This window comes from Mustela nivalis (genome assembly GCF_964662115.1).
Source record: "Mustela nivalis genome assembly, chromosome: 1".
Taxonomy (NCBI): Eukaryota; Metazoa; Chordata; class Mammalia; order Carnivora; family Mustelidae; genus Mustela; species Mustela nivalis.
This window is the reverse complement of record NC_139020.1, coordinates 139617126-139635976: the sequence shown is the minus strand read 5'-3', so window position 1 is coordinate 139635976 and position 18851 is coordinate 139617126.

Below are 18851 nucleotides of genomic sequence, written 5' to 3'. Positions count from 1 at the left end.
GATTTCTTTTTGTTTTTTCTTAAAGGTTTTATTTATTTATATGACAGAGAGATCACAAGTAGGCAGAGAGGCAGGCAGAAGGTGGGGGGAAGCAGGCTCCCCACTGAGCAGAGAGCCCGATGCGGGCTCAATCCCAGGACCTTGAGATCATGACCTGAGCTGAAGGCAGAGGCTTAACCCACTGAGCCACCCAGGTGGCCCCAAAAGAGTCTCTTTTTAAATTCTTCTTTTGTAAGGAGTGGATGTACCCTTACCCACCCACCTGCCATGGGCTCCTTCTGCATCCACTTCTCAATCTTTATTACTACAGTCTGGTAATCCATTCTAATTAATATTATCATGACATTACTATTTCTTAATTTGTAATTAACTGCATTACTTATTAATAAATAGGTAAAATATTAAATTCATTAAACGAAACTGTAGTTTTGCATTACCCAGCTTTTTGAAAAACTAATTTGACACAAGTATTTGGTTAAATAAGATGTCCAGTAATTATTTTTCAGATGTGTCTTTCTGAGCTAATTCCAGCGGTGTCACAGTCACCTTTCACGCAGCGTCCTCATTCATGAGCTCCAAGCTTTATCCTTTGAGCAGCCACATGGCAACTCCACTGCTAGAGTCATCTGATTTGTAGACCCTTGTAGATCTCTCTCCTTCCTGGCTGGATGCTCACAGGACTATTTTCCCTTGTCTTTCAATTCAAAATTTATTATCTGGATAAGTTTGAATATGGATCTCTTTTCACTTATTTGTCCAGAATCATAATGAAATCTTCATACACCTAAACCAGCCTCCTTAGCTCATTTATTATAATTACATTGTTTTTGTTGTTTTTATATTCCTCTTGTGAAAACAAATTACCCATTTGTTGAAACTTTCTTCTGTTTTCTGCTTATTGAATCTTCTTTCTTATCAAATTTATCTTTCATTTCTACATTCCAGGAGAATGTGTCTTTTCTGATTTTTCTAGAATGCTAAATCATCATCACTTTTTTGCCTCCAAGGTAACTCTAGTCCCACTATTTCATTTTTAATGTACTTGCAATCATTTTTAATATTACTCTTCTCCCTTTTCATTTCGCCCTCTTGTCTTTTCATCTGAGCCCTTTATCTCTTTATAATTTTTGGCTACAATTCCATAGAGTCCATGCCTCCTTGCATCCTATTGAGAATGCTTGTTTCTTCATAGCTTAAATAATAAATCTACAGTGGGTCGGTTTTAGAGCTGTGATCTTCTTCAAAGACTTCATGAGTCGGTTTTTTCCCCTCATTCTATGAAATTTTCCCATTAGCTCCATGTTGGTTGTGAGTTCAGTTCATGCTCTTCCTTCATTTTTGCTGAGAAAATACTGCTCATCGTAGGCCCAGCTCTTTGACCACTGAAGAGTCACCAAATGCCAGTCCAGTTGCTAGTTTCTTGCTACTTCTTAGCTGGAACAGTGCTATCTGTCCTACAGAGATAATGTTCCTTTTCTCACCATCTTGCTGGTTCTTTGGTTCTCCAAATCAAGGAAGACAAGTTACCATTTACAGATTTTACTTTTCTGCTACCTTTCATACTTTCTTCCTGGACACCCCATCTCCCAGGGTGCCATTGGCCACTACCAGATATCCTGAAGTCTGCTTCTGAGCTCTTAAATAAAGTTGATAAGGGAAAGAGGAGGTGGAAAAATGCTCTACCTGCCTCAAAAATCAGCCCTGAGTCAGTAGACCCATGCTTCTGAAATTTTAGGTGCATCCCCCACCCTGAGTTTCTGATTCAGTGGATCTGTAAAAAGGCTCGTGAATTTGCATTTCTATCAAGTTACCAAGTAATGACGATGCTGCAGATCTGAGAACCATGCATTGAGATCCACTGCAGGAGAGGGATGTATGCCCTTTTCTCTGATTAGTAAGACCCTGCCTCCCACCCCAAGTCAAAGCAGACAGAAAAGTGGAGGACGTCTTTTTTTCCAGGTGGGTTCTACATCATGAAGCCAAGTTTGAACAGGTTTTCTCTCATTAGAAAAGAATAAAAACTTCTAGTGTTAACTTGTCTGTTGGTTTTGGCTTTCAGGAGAGGTTATTATAGATATTTTATTAAGAAAGGTTGTTTTAAGGGCTTCTCGCCAGATACCATTTTAAACCAGAAGTTTGTAAACATCATTTTTTTAAAACAACATAATATTCCTTCCAACGGATGTTCCATAATAGCTTCATCATTCTCCTAATGTTGTGCTCTTAGGCTATTATCAATTTTTCAGTATTAGTAGGTAAAGTCATATTGAACACCTTTATAAATGAAGTCATTTCTGAATTTTTTATATTATTTCCCCTGATAAATTATGAAAAAACTAATTACATGGTCCCTTTCAGATAGAAATGTCCAAATTCTTTTCTCAAAAAATGTATTGTGGCAATCAACATTGGGTATTCTCACAGGAGGGAAATTTTGTTAATTTAATATAGGAAATCACCCAATACTAATTTAACATAGGAAAAAGAGTAGTACTCCGTTATTGTTTTAGTTTGCTTTTCATAGATTAGGTTTTTTGTTTTGTTTTGGTTTTGGTCAAGGAATAGTTCTTTCCATACCCTGCACACTCCAACCTTTCCTGGGTCAACCAGGGACACACCAAATCTAGCATTACAGAAGGGGTCTTTGGTAATAAAATTACGGTAGGAAAAAAGGCCAGAACCTAGTGTACAGAAGAATATAGAAAACCTGAAAGACTCCACACACACACACACACACAAAATTGCTAGAACTGATACAGGAATTCAGCAAAGTTGCAGGAGATAAAATCAATGCACAGAAATCTGTTGTTTTCTATACACTAACAATGAAGCAGCAAAGAGAGAAATCAAGGAATCAATCCTGTTTACAATTGTACCCAAAACCATGATACATAGGAATAAATCTAACCAAAGTACAAAGTACTTTGATTGAGGTAAGAAGATCTGTGATCTTTTGTATATCTTTGTAATAGAACTTGAAGTCCAGAATTGTGATACCTCCAGCTTTGGTTTTCTTTTTAAACATTACTTTGGCTATTTGGGGTCTTTCTGGTTCCATATACATTTCAGAATTGTTTGTTTCAGCTCTGTGAAACATGCTGGTGATATTTTGATAGGGATTACATTGAATGTGTAGGATGCTTTGGGTAGCATAGACATTTTCACAATATTTGTTCTTCCAATCCATGAGCATGGAATGTTTTTCCTTTTTTTTGGTGCCTTTCTCAATTTTTTTAGTTTTCAGAGTACAGATCTTTTACCCCTTTCTGAGTCACCTGGGTGGCTCAGTGGGTTAAAGCCTCTGCTTTCAGCTCAGGGCATGATCTCAGAGTACTGGAATTGAGCCCTGCATTGGGCTGTCTGCTCAGCAGGGTGACTGCTCCCTCCCTCTCTCTCTGCCTGCCTCTCTGTCTATTTGTGATCTCTGTCAAATAAATAAATAAAACCTTAAAAAAAAAAAAAAAAAAACCTCACTACCTATTCTTTAAAAAAAAAAAAAAAATGGCGTGCCTGGCTGGCTGGCTCAATGGGTTAAAGCCTCTGCCTTCAGCTCAGGTCATGATCCCAGAGTCCTGGGATCGAGCATCGCATTGGGCTCTCTGCTCAGAGGGGATCCTGCTTCCACCTCTCTCTCTCTCTCTCTCTGCCTGCTGCTCTGCCTACTTGTGATCTTTGCGTGTCAAATAAATAAATAAAATCTTAAAAAGAAAAGAATCTTTGTACATTTATAAATGATTTCTTTTATAAAAAAGATACAAAAGATCTATTACAAAGCTATATTCATCAAGACAACATAGTACAGACATATAGATCAATGGAACAGAATAGAGAGCCCAGAAATGGGCCCTCAACTCTATGGTCAACAAAGCAGGAAATAATAGCCAATAGAAAAAAGACAGTCTCTTCAACAAATGGTCTTGGGAAAATTGGACAGCCATATGCAGAAGAATGAAACTCAACCACTTCTTAATACCATACACAAAAATAAATTCAAAATGGTTGAAATACCTAAATGTAAGACAGGAATCCATCAAAATCCTGGAGGAGAACACAGGCAGCAACCTCTATGACCTTGGCCACAACTTTCTCGCTAGAAATGTCTTCAGAGGCAAAGGAAACAAAAGCAAAAATGACCTATTGGGACTTCATCAGGATAAAAAGCTTTTGCACAGCAAAGGAAACAATCAACAAAACTAAATTGCAATGGAAGAAGATATTTGGAATTGACTTATTAGATAAAGAGTTAGTTTCCAAAATCTGTAAAGAACTTACCAAACTCAATATCCAAAAAACAAAAATTTCTCTCAAGCAATGGGCAGAAGACATGAACAGACATTCCTCCAAAGAAGACATACAAATGGCCAACAGACACATGAAAAAATGCTAAACATCACTCAGCATCAGGGAAATACAAATCAAAACCACAATGAGATACCACCTCACACTGGTCAAAATGGCCAAAATTAACAACTTGGAAAAAACAGACGTTGGAGAGAATGCAGAGAAAGGGGAATACTCTTACACTGTTGGTGAGAATGCGAACTGGTGCAGCCACTCTGGAAAACAGTATGGAGGTTCCTCAAAAAGTTAAAAATAGAGCTACCCTATCACCAAGCAATTACACTACTAGGGATTTTTCCAAAGGATACAAACAGTGATTCAATGGAATGTATGCACCAAATGTTTATAGCAGACATGTCCACAACAGCCAAACTGTGGAAAGAGCCCAGATGTCTATCAACAGATGAATGGATAAAGAAGATGTGGTATATCTATATATCTATATATAGATATATCTATATAATGGAATACTATGCAGCCATCAAAAGAAATGAAATCTTGCCATTTGAGATGATGTGGATGGAACTAGAGGGTATTATGCTGATGAAATAAGTCAATCAGAGAAAGACAAATATCATATGATTTCCTTCATATGTGGAATTTAAGAAACAAAAGAGATGAATGCAGAGGAAAGGAAGGAAAAATAAAATAACATAAACACAGAGAGGAAAGCAAACTATTAAGAGACTCTTAACTCTACAGAACAAACTGAGGGTTGCTGAAGAGGGGAAGGGTAGGGGAATGGGGCAATTGAATGAAGGGCATTAGGAGGACATGTGATATAATGAGCACTGGGTGTTCCATGCAACTGATGAATCACTTCATTTTACTGCTGAATGAGTAATACACTATTTGTTAACTAAATTGAACTTTGAACTTTTAAAAGTTTAAATAATAAAAATATGCAAAAGATGCATTGGTGGTAAGCTCATTTCAGCATGTGAAAGGTCTTTTTTTAGGCCTTAGGACCCTGTCCCAAGACTGAGCCATGCGGAGTCCTGAACACCTCCAATCCACCCACCTCCAGTAACCAAAGCCCTAGGACCCTTCCAGAGAATAAGTGGATGTGGAAATAATGACCCAAACTTTTAAACAGGCTAGACATAAGAAAAGGTATGTCCCTAGCACAGGAGATATAAAGGAGGGAAGAGGGAAAGGAAGCAATGAGATTTTAAAAGACCAAAGCTGAGAGAAAAGGGGAATAACCTAGAGAGAACCAGGAGTTGCAAGATCCTTAGCTGACTTTTCCTAAAAGCAGGAAGCTCAGACTTAGAATCTACCCTTAGGGAGCTGCAAGGGGGAAAACAAATAGTTTATAGGCTCTCTTTCTGAATTCTTTCCCAAAACACACAAAGCTACCATGCTGGATAGGGTGGAACAGCACTTCTCACCCTTGGCTGCAATTAGAATTGGGAAGAAAAAAAAAAAACCTCAATCTAGGGGCCACAATAGGGCGTTACTCTTGTTTAGAAATTCTTCAGATGATTCTTAATGTGAAGCCGCCAGTGATGAGAAGTTTGGGGGAAACCCTTCATCTCCAATGTCAAGAACTGATTACTCTTCTTATATGTTCAAGTCCTTGACCAGTTAATGGGAAGTTCATTTGGGAATGAACTATGCCACTGCATTCCATAATAAAGACTGTAGTGTTAAGTTAGGAAGTAAATTTAGACATTACTCCATAAGCCATTCCTCAGTCTTTCGTATGGTGGGTTTATAGCTATAAATCAGGGTAGTGTCTACCTATTTTCTGAGTCTACCAGCTCAGAGCTGATTGCTGATCATTTATAAAGTGTCTTGGAGCATGGCTTGTGGATGAGTTCTGAGCACAGTATTATTGTCTCTTGTTCTACCACATGCTGGAGTGTACATTTAATGGTGTGTGAACAGAATCTCTGAAATGTAAACGCTAACTTACAGCAGCAAAATTCCCTTTGTTTTCCTCCTCTGAACACTTAAATTTGCTGATCTAGAATAGCAACACTTGTGATGATGGTTTTGAAGTTAGATACTATCCTAATAAAGCTATTTTGTTATTTTAACAAAAACTTAAGTAATTAAGGTTGTAGGATGCTAGAAGGAATCCCTAAAGGACCCTTTAAAAATATCTACCAAGGGACATACAAGTAGGATATATAAATAAATTCTTCAAGTCAGTAAGACAAAAAGAGAACACAAAGAGGGAAAAAATGTGCAAGTGATTTGAACATATCCACATAACATGTGAATAGATACTCAACTTCACTAGTCAGCAGGGAAATGAAATTTCAAAACACAGTAAGATACCTATACACATCAACAAGAATGACCAAAGTTAAAAATGCAGAGAATATCAAGTGTTGGTACCTGGACACTCATACATAGCTAGTGGAGGTATAAATTGATACAATCCCTTTGGAAGATGACTGGAAAGATGAACATATATACCCTCTATGACCTAGAAACAGGCACTCTTTGTCACAGCAATTTGTGATCCCTATAACCCAACAATATCACCCCTAAGTATTCCTCCAACAGAAATTTTTATTCAAGCATGAACAAGAATGTTCATAACAGCACTATTCATAACAGCAAAAATCTGGAAATGACCCAAATATCCATCAAGAGTAGGATAGATGAATGTATTATGTATATTCATACAATGGAAAACTGTCAACAGTGATAAAGAACTACTTATGACTTACTCACAACAACACAGGCAAGTCTTACAAACAGAATAATGAGTGAAAGAAGCCAGATACAAAAATCATACATATGTATGACTTCAGTTATATGAAGTTCAAAAACAGGCAAAAACTTGCCTATAATATTACAAGTCAGGATAGTGCTTATCCTTGGGTAATAGTTCAGGAACATCGACCACAAAAGAAGATAGAGGATTTCTGAGATAACGGTGATGTTCCCTTTCTTGACATAGCGGTGGTTGTGTTAACGGACTCATTTTGTAAGAAATAAGCTGTAAGCAAATGATTAATGTACTTTATTCTACACATACAGAAAGAAAGTTCTTTTAAAAGTAAGCTGAAGTTTAGGATAATCTCATTCCATAACCGTGAATTATAAGAAGCTAGTTTATTTACAACCCTGAGAGCAGAGAGAATTCTTGCTAGCAAGGTAGCTGTGGGGAAATGATTTCACGTCTCTGAGCCTCTGCTCCTTCAAGCTATACCTTAATTCTAACAGCTACAGAAGCTAGAATTAAATGACATACAAATTAAGTGAAAATGCCCACCATGGTGTCCAATGTACAATAGGAGTTCCATAAACATTGGTGGAATTTCTATGTGTCATATTATTCCCATGTGAAATGAACAAAGAAAAATAAAACTGTAAGAAAAAGCCTTAATCTGCTTTCTTAGGAAGCTCAGCAGTGTGAAATGATTCAAATCTATCTGACTGCAATTCTTTCAACCTTCATGTTTGGTCTCATATTCTCTAGGAGATGACAGCTCTAATGAACTATTTGTTTCTCCCACCCTTGCTAAAATTCATCCAACACTCTTACTAGAAAATTTAAGTTGCAATTGCCATGTTGGGAACGCTGAGTATCTCCAGCTATCTCACAGGCTATAATGGATTTTTCTAAACAAGTCTATTTCACTTTATTCTTTAATATGTAACTACATGTTCTAAAAATAATTAGGAAGACACACGTATAAGGTAAGGAAGTAATATATGGTATCATGAAACCAAATAAACAATGAAAGATCTTAAGAACTACTCATTTAAATTAGGAGTTGGCAAAATTTTTCTGTTAAAGGACCAGATAGCAAACTTTTTAGGCTTTGTAGCCACACCATCTTTGCTGTAACTTCTCAGCTCTACCATAGTGCAAAAGCAGCCATAGATAATATGTAAATGAATGGACATAGCTGTGTTGTAATAAACTTTTATTTATAAAAACCTATAGTGGGCTACATTTGGCCCACAAGTTCTAGCTCTTGACCCCTGATTTAAATGTAAAACCAAGAGTGATTTTTTTTTTTTTAAATAATGATAAATCTTTCAACTCTTTCAGGCTTGTTTTAAAACAGCCTGAAGAAATATCCAGTCAACTGAATTCAAACCAACTTGGGACTCAGATGGATGGCCTTCCTTCCATCCTTGAACTAATTAAGGACTTGTTTCTCTGTGACCTACACTCACTACAACTCCACAAGGATGAGGTACGGTATTTCTATTCATCTTCTAGCTTTATCACAGCTGTGCCATTCCTGTCAGCAAAACTCCGGGGCTGTCAGCATTTTCATTATAATGCTAGCATCTCAGGAGGTTATAAATCTGCCTAAGATAGCCTGAGCTAAAACTTGGCATGACGGCTACTAGACCAAGAATTTTCTCAAGGATGAGCAAGCTGGCTCAACAAAAAGTAAGTTCATACTGAAAGCTAGGCCAGAAAAATTATCTTTTTAAAGTTCTGAACAAGTTTTGGTTGTGAAGATTCTCACACAATTCAATTTAACAAGTATTTATTGAGTTCCTACCATGGGTAGCATCTGTTACTTTATCTGCCCCGCTTTACTTCCTCTGGGGAACTGCATCTCCCATAATTCATTGCAGCTTCTAATGGAGCTGTCCATCCAGGAGGCTTACCTCGCCATTGCCCAGAGAAATTCACATGACCCAAGTAAGCCAATTATTTTATTCCAAGTCCCAAGGCACGGTATGGATCCCAGGACAGTAACAGCTGTTACACTTTCTTGGAAGAAGAGATCCTCTCTCCTTCTTTGCTTTTCTAAAGTGGCTCCATGACTCTGCTATTGGGAGGTATCTGAGGGACCCTGGAACATCCCTTTGGTGATAGCCAATAGGAGTTAGATCTAGGTTGCAGCTATGGCTTTGGGAGTCATTACTATGCTTCAAAAAACACTTTGAGGGGCACATGGGTGGCTCAGTCAGTTAAGCCTCTGCCTTTGGCTCAGGTCATGATCCCAGGGTCCTAGGATCAAGCACCAAATGAGGCTTCCTGGCTTCGTGCACAGTGGGGAGCCTGCTTCTCCCTTTGCCTCTGCCCCTCCCACTCCCCCTTCTCTCTCTCTCTCAAATAAATAAATAAGTAATCTTAAAAAAAAAAAAAAAACCAACACCTTGAAGAAACTTCTGGCATCCTTCAATTCTCTGAAACATAGCTTTAAGAGTACTAAGAATACAGCTAGAAAATGAAGTAAAAATAACTACTCAACAAATGTACTGTGTTCCTATCACATGGTTCATTCCAGGCCAGGTGTTAGAAATATAAAGATGAATGAGAATGATGTGGAGTACTGATAAGGAGATACAAATTCAATGCACTTCTCAGCTGGGGATTCCTGGTCCCTTGAGATTTAGTTAATATGATATTCTGACCCTATGCTATGACCCATGAAAGTCCAAAGCCTTCCTGAAAGTTTCTGTGGCATCGACACTGTCTCCAGGTTCCCACTTCCACATAATTTGTTTCCACTGAAAGAAGCCTAGATTAGAAATACATTTACAAACTGCAAGCATATATATCACCCACTCATTTGGCTTGCGTTTGTGGCCTATTAATTCACTTTGCATTTGCGAATATCATAGCTCTTCAACTACCCTCTGACTGTTATTGTAAACAGAGATTATATCATTATACCTCAGGCTATAGGTTAGAGGCTCAGTGTCTTTGTTGATTCAACTATACTCCACTCCCTTTATCTATACCACCCTTCAGAGGCCTCACTCTTCTCTGCTTGTGTGAGTAATAGGGCAGTAGCCATCCCAATCACTAGTTGCCCAAGGCAACCCAAGAAAGCAGCCATAGGATTTTCTCTGGTGACATGCCAATGGAAGAGATAGGCAAGGCTGTGTCAATTCAGAAACATTTGGCACTTTAGTCAGGGTGCACTGAACTGCTGTCACAAATAGATCCAAAGAGGGGTGCCTGGGTGGCTTAGTCAGTTAAGTGTCTGCCTTCCTCTCAGGTCATGATCCCAGGGTCCTGGGATTGAGCCCCGCATCAGGCTCCCTGCTCAGGGGGAGCCTGCTTCTCCCTCTCCTTCTTGCTTGTGCTCTCTCTATCTCTGCATTTCTCTCTCAAATAAATAAATAAAATCTTTTTTAAAAAAGAGATCCAAGGGGCGCCTGGGTGGCTCAGTGGGTTAAGCCGCTGCCTTCGGCTCAGGTCATGATCTCAGGGTCCTGGGATCGAGTCCCGCATCGGGCTTTCTGCTCAGCAGGGAGCCTGCTTCCTTCTCTCTCTCTCTCTGCCTGCCTCTCAGTGTACTTGTAATTTCTCTCTGTCAAATAAATAAATAAAAAAAAAATCTTTAAAAAAAAAAAAATAAATAAAAAAAATAAAAAAGAGATCCAAAAATGATAACTTGTACAAACAAAATGAAGTCTGTCTTATGGTCACAAAACAGTCCAAGGTAGGTGTTCCTCAATGGGTATGACACCATGTAATGATTTAGGGACCCAGGCTCCTTCTATCTTGTGGTTCTGGAATACCTGAGGCCTCATCATCATCAATATCCACTGTCATAAAGAAAAAGACAGTGTGGAGGAAGCCCTGGCCCCAAGTTAGCAGGCATTGAAGGCATTTTGTCCCATTGACACATGTACTACCAAGGCTGGGAAGTGTAACCCATTCACTGCACCCTCACAAATTCCAGTTGCTACGTAGGGAGACCATAGATAAAGGTAGTCAACCAGTGGACTCTACCATTCTTGGTTTATTTTGGTTAAGAGCACCCCAGCAAATAAAGTAACAGGGCGGGGGGGGGCTGCATTCCCTTTTATCCTCTTTTCTCTATTACTCAGCTCTTTCCCTTACAGTCTCGGGTTTTTTCCTCTATGTACCCTCCTCCCAAACTGCCCCTAATTTCATCTCATCTCTTCTAACTACAGAAAGATAAGTATTCGGTAATACCTCCGTCATGATCATGGCTTTATTTCTAAGCAGTGTACAGGCCAAGTTTTGAATGTCAAATTTATTCATTATCTCTAATGAAACATAACATGCAAAATAATCCCAACCTTGAAAAACCATGCCTAGAAACTCTTACAAGGCAACTTTTCCAAATATATTCTTTATCCCAAAAGCTCTCCCTTTTTCTGAATACAGCAAACTCCCTTCCTGATCAGAATTGTCAGTCTCAGGGCACTTGGGTAGCTCAGCCAGTCAGTTAAGCATCTGCCTTTGCTCAGGTCATGATCATAAGGTCCTGGGATCCAGCCCCACATCAGGGTCCCTGCTCAGCAGAGAGACTGCTTCTCCCTCTCCCTCTGATGCTCCCCCTGCTTGTTCTCTCTTTGTCAAAAAATAAATAAAATATTTTTTAAAGTCAGCCTCACATACACAATCTATATCACCAGCGTCTAGCTCTGAAGATGCCACTTTATTAACTGAATTGTCTTTCATGAATCTCTTTATTCTAACCTGAAAATACATAGTACACGTATTTAGTCAACAAATACTTAAGTGCCTACTATGAGCTTAGCCATGTGAGAGGCACAAGGAGATTTGAGGATGAAGAAAATATACTCGCAAGTCCCCAAGAATTTACTGTTGAGTATGAAAGACAGGTTATAAACAAGTATTTATAGGCCACTATAATAGAGCTCTGAACACATCTTCAAAGGATAAGAAAAAAGGAACCACTCAACTCTGCTTGAAGACGTCAGGTTAATACTATCTACCAACCCTTACTGAGTCCCCAGTCTGTGTTCAGTGCTATGACGGGCAGTGTGAAGGCTACAAAAGATATAAAATGTTCTGTCCTTGTCCTTGATGAGCATATCATCTCCATCCACAGAGCAATAATGTTCTCAGCAAGGTTGTATAAAGTATCGCAACTCAGTGCAAAGGGATATTAATGATGTCGAAGATGAGGTAAGCTTCCTGGGGAAGGTCAAGCCTCCCATTGGACCTTGAAATTTTGGTTTGATTTGGAGACGAGTTGCATGTACAACAACTGGCTTTCTGGGCAAAGGAAAGAAACAGAGTGAGAAAGAACAGGGGAAAGTATAGCCCGTGGATGCCAGAAACAGTAAGGAAATTTACCTTCCTGGAGGGAAAGGAATCAGCAAACAATCAACAAGAGGGTGAGCCGGCTTGCTGGAGTCACACCTTATGAGTTGGGCAGATAAGATTTAATGCATTTGGTTTACTACTCGTGTAGTTAAAATTAAATATGCTTAAGTGGGTAGGAGAAGAATAAATTAAACAAGATGGGATTGGGAGGGAGACAAACCATAAGTGACTCAATCTCACAAAACAAACTGAGGGTTGCTGAGGGGAGGGGGTTTGGGAGAAGGGGGTGGGATTATGGACATTGGGGAGGGTATGTGCTTTGATGAGTGCTGTGAAGTGTGTAAACCTGGTGATTCACAGACCTGTACCCCTGGGGATAAAAATATATGTTTATAAAAAATAAAAAATTATATTAAAAAAAAAAATCATGAATGAAAAAAAATAAATAAATAAAAAATAAAAATTAATTTAAAAATGCCAAAAAAATTAAATATGATTAAACATTTTTAAAGAAAAAAAGATTTAATGCATATAAATTTTTTAATGAAATATGCCATGCAACAACATTGCTCAAAGGCAAACTTCTATAATTCCAAGTTGGAATAAACTTAGATGTAAAACATCGACACTGAGTGAATATGCAGCACTTCCTCCGATGGCAGAGTATCAGAAATTCCTATTCATGGAAGATACAAACAGTTCAACACTCTTCCTCTTCCCCCATAAAGGCAGATTATTTGCATATGTTGGCAGACATTTTAAACAACTTTGGGAAATATTTTTACCTTTCCTCCAGAAACATTAAAGAAAATCAGAATCCTGGAATCCAAAAAGGTAAGTTGGGGATGAAATTTATTAATTATTCTCTTATACACTTAAAATGACCAGCCCAAAGCCTGAAATCTTCAAATGGCCTTCTTTCTGCTAGTTGGCACCCCAAGATTTGTGATTTTATATTGCACTGGATGCTGGTTTGTTTATATTGTAATTTTTGAAATACACTGTTCAGATGTTCCCTGAATAATTAGGTTTAAAGAAGCTTTTTTCTTTTGATTTTACTAATATTTATTTATTTATTTTAGAGAGAGAGTAGATGGAAAGGAAGAGCGAAAGAGACAGAGCACCTTAAGTGGACTCCACATTGAGTCTGGAGCCCCATGCAGGGCTTAATCTCACAACCCTGAGATTATGACCTGAGCTGAAACCAAGTCAGATGCTTCACCAACTGAGCCACCCAGGTGCCCCAAGAAGCATTTTAAAATCAAATGTATAAGTAAAATGTGATGTGATAGTAAAAAATTTAAAAAGATTTATTGCCTGTAAATTAGAAGACTATTGGAACCTTATGAGGAGAGTAATTATTTGATAGAAGCAGAGACCAACATGCCTACAGTGGCTTCATCCATAAATACCTGGGAATTCTTAACCTATGCCCATTTTTCACATATCAAGAGCTAGGAAATAAGGGTGCTGCTATGTCATTCTGTATTGAATGGTACAGTTTTGATCCTCTGGGTTCATGAAGTCAAAATAAAACAAAGTGGATGAAAATCAGTTGGATACATCCTAAGAATAGTGCAAGTAAAATCTCCCCAACTTCATGGTGCTGCTTTCTGAATTATTTAAGGTTTTCATGAGGGAATCCATTGCAGTCCGCCTGAAATCACCATATGTCATGTTTTCCCCTTACTGTTCTCATGTGAACAAGCTTGCTAACTCTTTTTTTAAAGGAAATTTGATTGGGATTTATTTTGTTTTCAAAAGCTGTGTTATTTTTACTCCAAATCTTATCTTCTAGTCTAGGTAGATGCAAATTGATTTCTCTCTCCTCTTTATCTTCTCCTACTGGACATGACAAGCTGACATTTTGAGTTAAATACATTACTTTCACATGATTTACATGCCATTATAAGATCTGTTTAAAAACTAGATTTTTCTTCTTTACAAGCAAAACTTTACATATAGATCCAGGACCCCAAATCAAATCCCTCTGGGATTCTTTCTTCCCCTTAGTCCAACTGTTAAAGACAATTCAACTAAAATGACTACAGGAGTAAACCAGATAACATGAACAAATAAAATATTCTACATATAGTAAAAACAAGGCAAACACAATGAGGAATGGCAAATAATGGAGTCTCAGTGGTCAGAAGGAAAAGGGGAACAATGAAGCTTTGGCAAATCAGTTCTCATGCTCCAACCTGAGGGAGTGACTGCCACAGAGAGCTGGCTTATTGTTTCCATGCAAGCATCTCCAACATTTTCAGATTTTCTCACTTTTCAAATGATGTAATTCATATTTTTACGTGAAATCCCTTGATCGTTTTAAAATTCTGCAACCACATCAGAGACCTAACTGTTGCTGCCCAATAGCCATTCCTGACCCACATAACCATCTCTCACTTCCCTTCTCAAAAGCCAAAAAACAAGGTACTCACTTCCACATATTCCTTACTTTTAGGAATGGCCATGTAAGCCAGTTCTGACCTTAGAGATGGAAAGAAATGTTTTCTGGAAAGAGCTGTTTTTTCCTTCTCTGCTAAAAGAAGAAAACAGGATAAGGAGATATAATATTCACTGTTCTGGCTATTCCCCAGCTTTGTGCCCTTAGTTAAAATCACTTATGGCTTGGGATGCCTACAAGTATGGCAACCATGATGAGGACAAAAGAACCACAGAGTTCTGTATCCGTCCGCTCAGACTACCGTAACAAATACCAGACTAGGGGACTTAACAGAAATGTATCTCTCTGCTAGAGCCTGGGGAACCCAAGGCAAGATGCCCATAGGTAGATTTCATCCTGAAGCCTCTTATCTTGGCTTGAAGGCAGCCATCTTCTTGATGTGTGCTCACATGAACTCTTCTTTGTGTACATGCCAGCAGAGAAAGCAAACTCTTTGGTATCATTTCTTATAAGAGCCCGAATTCCATCATGAGGGTCCCACCCTCATGACCTCATCTAATCCTAATTACCTCCCAAAGGTCCCATCACCAAACACCATTATATTGGAGGCTAGGGCTTCATCCTATGAATTTTGAGAAAACACAAACATTTAACTCATAACAAGTTCTGACATTGATAACCCACTGATAGAATTCTGGGAACATCTACCTCCACCCTTTATGTGATATGAGAGAATAAAATAGATTGATTATTTAAGCCACTATTAAGCAGGCAGTTAACACACACAGTCAAGAAATATTCCTAACTGATCATTTTTTTAATTAAATGCTGCATAGAATTTGTGTATAATGTATTTGCCTAACAACTCAGAATTAACTGGAATTGTTAAAGACTCAAAGTCTGATATCCTCCACAAAGTCCTACTGCTTAGGATCAATACCATTAGAACAGTTCTACTTAGTACTCTCTCAATGATTGTGTTACAGGTGGCAATTATAAGCTGTTAAACGGTGAGTTCCTTCATGTCAATTTCTCTGGGAAGGACCATGAGTCATAGTGAGTGGAGAATCTTTAATCTCAACATCTAGTTTAAGTGATGATGGTATAACTCTGAGGGAGAGAAGTGCATCCCTGGGAGAATCTAATGAGAGAATAGGAGTTTCTCCTGAGAAAAATACACTTATAGACTTTACTTTGATGTCTGAGTATACTTCCGTGAGTTTCATGGGTTCCCTGAATCATTCCTTGGATGTCAAATTAAAAACCAATGACTTAAAAAAAAAAAAAAAAAAAAAAGAACCAGTGACTTTGAGGCTTATTTAGAAGGCATATTAAAGTCAGAACTGGAAAAGAGTGATTGGGAACTGACAACAGAATCAGAAACGACCAGTCTGGGAATGGAAGATAACTATCCTCTGTAACCAGATAACCCTGTGGCCATTTGAGATTAACTCTATGCCAGGTGCTACTCGCTCAGAATCTGAGAGCAAAAGCTCCTCCATCAGGAGCTATTATGTGTCTCTGGACACAAACACAGCCTCCAAAAGGCAAACCTTACATTATTTCACCTTCTCCATCTAGATTAGAATACATAGCACAATGGGGCAGAAATAAGGCACCATGAGATGGCATTCATCAAGGATTGCTGATGCTTTTACCCAGTGTGGGCACAGACCCTTGACTTATAGTAATACTGGGCAGTGTGATTCTTTTTTTTTTTTTTTAAGATTTTATTTATTTATTTGACAGACAGAGATCACAAGTAGGCAGAGAGGCAGGCAGAGAGAGAGGGAGAAGCAGGCTCCCCGCTGAGCAGAGAGCCCGACTCGGGGCTCAATCCCAGGATCCTGGGATCATGATCTGAGCCAAAGGCAGAAGCTTTAACCCACTGAGCCACCCAGGTGCCCCTGGGCAGTATGATTCTATGCCTCTATCCAGAAGGAGTCTTTAACATCGACTTCTAAGTAGTGTTCTAGGGTTGCCAATTTGTCAGAATTCGTTTTCTTTTGGATTCTCCAGGCCTAAAATGTACACTTCTATGTTGATTTGTGTCTTAAATAAATAGCAAAAATTTTACTGCAGCACTGGTACTGCTCAGTGAAGCCAAGGAATCTGATGGGCTAAGTTCCAAACTTATCTTGGCACAGCTGACCAGCCAAACAGTATGCAACTCTGTGAAAATTTGAACATTTTCCTTTTGAATGTACATAATTCACAACAGTGCTTTTCTTTAGCTTTTACTGCTCTTGAATCTCAAATATCTTTTGTAAGTGAGGGATATTTTGCAGTCCTACTAAAAAGTGAGAAAGCTGGTCATCTTAAATTTTAAAAGATTAATTTACATCAGTACTAAAATTTCCAGAAGGAAAAACATGTAAATGCAGAAATGGCTTCTAATATCTGGAAACTACTTCTGCTTGAGTTTAGCAAATTTTACTCTGAGTGTTTTGAGTTTGGCTAACAATGAGAAATTGCCTCTTTTAGATAAATCCAATAAAATCTGGATGTTCTTACCTAATGAATAATAAGGAGCCTCGATTATGGCACTCATTTTCTGTGGAGAGAAAATAACTTGCTAAGTGAGAAAAGAAATTTCAGGAAAGAAATTACGACATCAAGTTTGTTTAAATTGTTTTTAGACTTTAATGTTGAAGACATTTTGGTCATGTGTGGCCAATGAGCACACGATTAAATGCTGAGTGAACAAGAACTAAACTATGCATTTTCATCTTTTACTCATGCCTTTCAGTTGTTTGGAAGCAAAAGATGACTTTTTGAAAAACAATTCATAAAAGTCACACAATTGAATGTGATGTATAAGATATCACACAGAATTTCTCCAATAAACTTGACTTTGACCATCCACAGCAGTGCCTTATGACTAGTTCAGTCCTCATCTGATGTGTCCCACATGCCTATGTTTCACAGCATCCCAGAATACACAGAATCCCTAAAAAGGAGAGTAGAAGTTTCAAGTTTAAGACCTCCTCAGCTGAAACAGTATTTGAAGACATTCTGATTTTGTTACTATGAAAGCCACTAAAGAACATGAATCCTCAAAGATGTACCAATCAATGGCCTCAGGTAAAGACAACATGAGAAAAAAACGTTGTTGCATACTGGATGTTTGCCCTCTATTCTCATCTCTGCTCTGCTAATCATTATTATGCTTGCTTGTCATTATTCCTCTAGAACTGAAACAATCAATTTAACATAATTGTGTGAGGGGGGTTATAAAACCCCAGATCAGTTAGATTTGGTGTATAACAAACCATCCCAAAATTTAGTGGTTTAGAACAACCCTTTATTATGACTCACGAGTCTATAGTCATCTAGAGAATTCTGCTGATCTGGGCCAGATTTTACTGGTCTTGGCTAAGCTCTTTTACGTCGGAAGCTTTGCCTAAGAAAATGAGATGACTCCATTGTAGTCCACATAGGACCTCATCCTCCATCTGGCTGTCCAGTCCTATTCCTACAATGACTGGCAGTTTCCAAAAGAAAAAGTGGAAGCCCCTACGGTTTCTGGAGTCCAGCCTCTTAATTCACACACAGTCACCCAACACATTCTATTTGCCCAAGTAAGTCATAAGCCTGGCCCACGTTCCTTTTGAGGAAAGGGACTTTGCCTCTTTATGGGAAAAGATACAAAATTTCCCGTCACAAATGGAAGGGATTAGGAACAGGTGAGGAATGATGGCTATTTTTGCAACAGAAACCAGATTCCTTCTATGCAGAAAAAGTGCTTCTTTGCTAGGAGTTTAATTTGGACGTAGGAGAACTTTTTGTGATACCAAAGGGTCTTCACAAATCTAAGCACATTAACCAGGTAGAGCCAGGCTTCCAGGACATCCAAATCCCCAGTTAAGCCCTTCCCTCTGCGGCCGCACACCGCCACTCCCAACACCCCGTCTCTCAGTTCACATTCAGGGAGGAGTTCGGAGGACAGTGTTTGTTGAAAAGTAATTTAGGCAGCCTCTGGTCTGGAATGCATCCACTGAACTGGAAGATTCAGAAGCTACAAAAATAAAACACTTGATGGACAAATAAATGCTTGACTCCTTCTCAAGGAGGGGGCTGGAGAACAGAGGAACTGGCAGAAAAGGTCAGTGCAGGAAC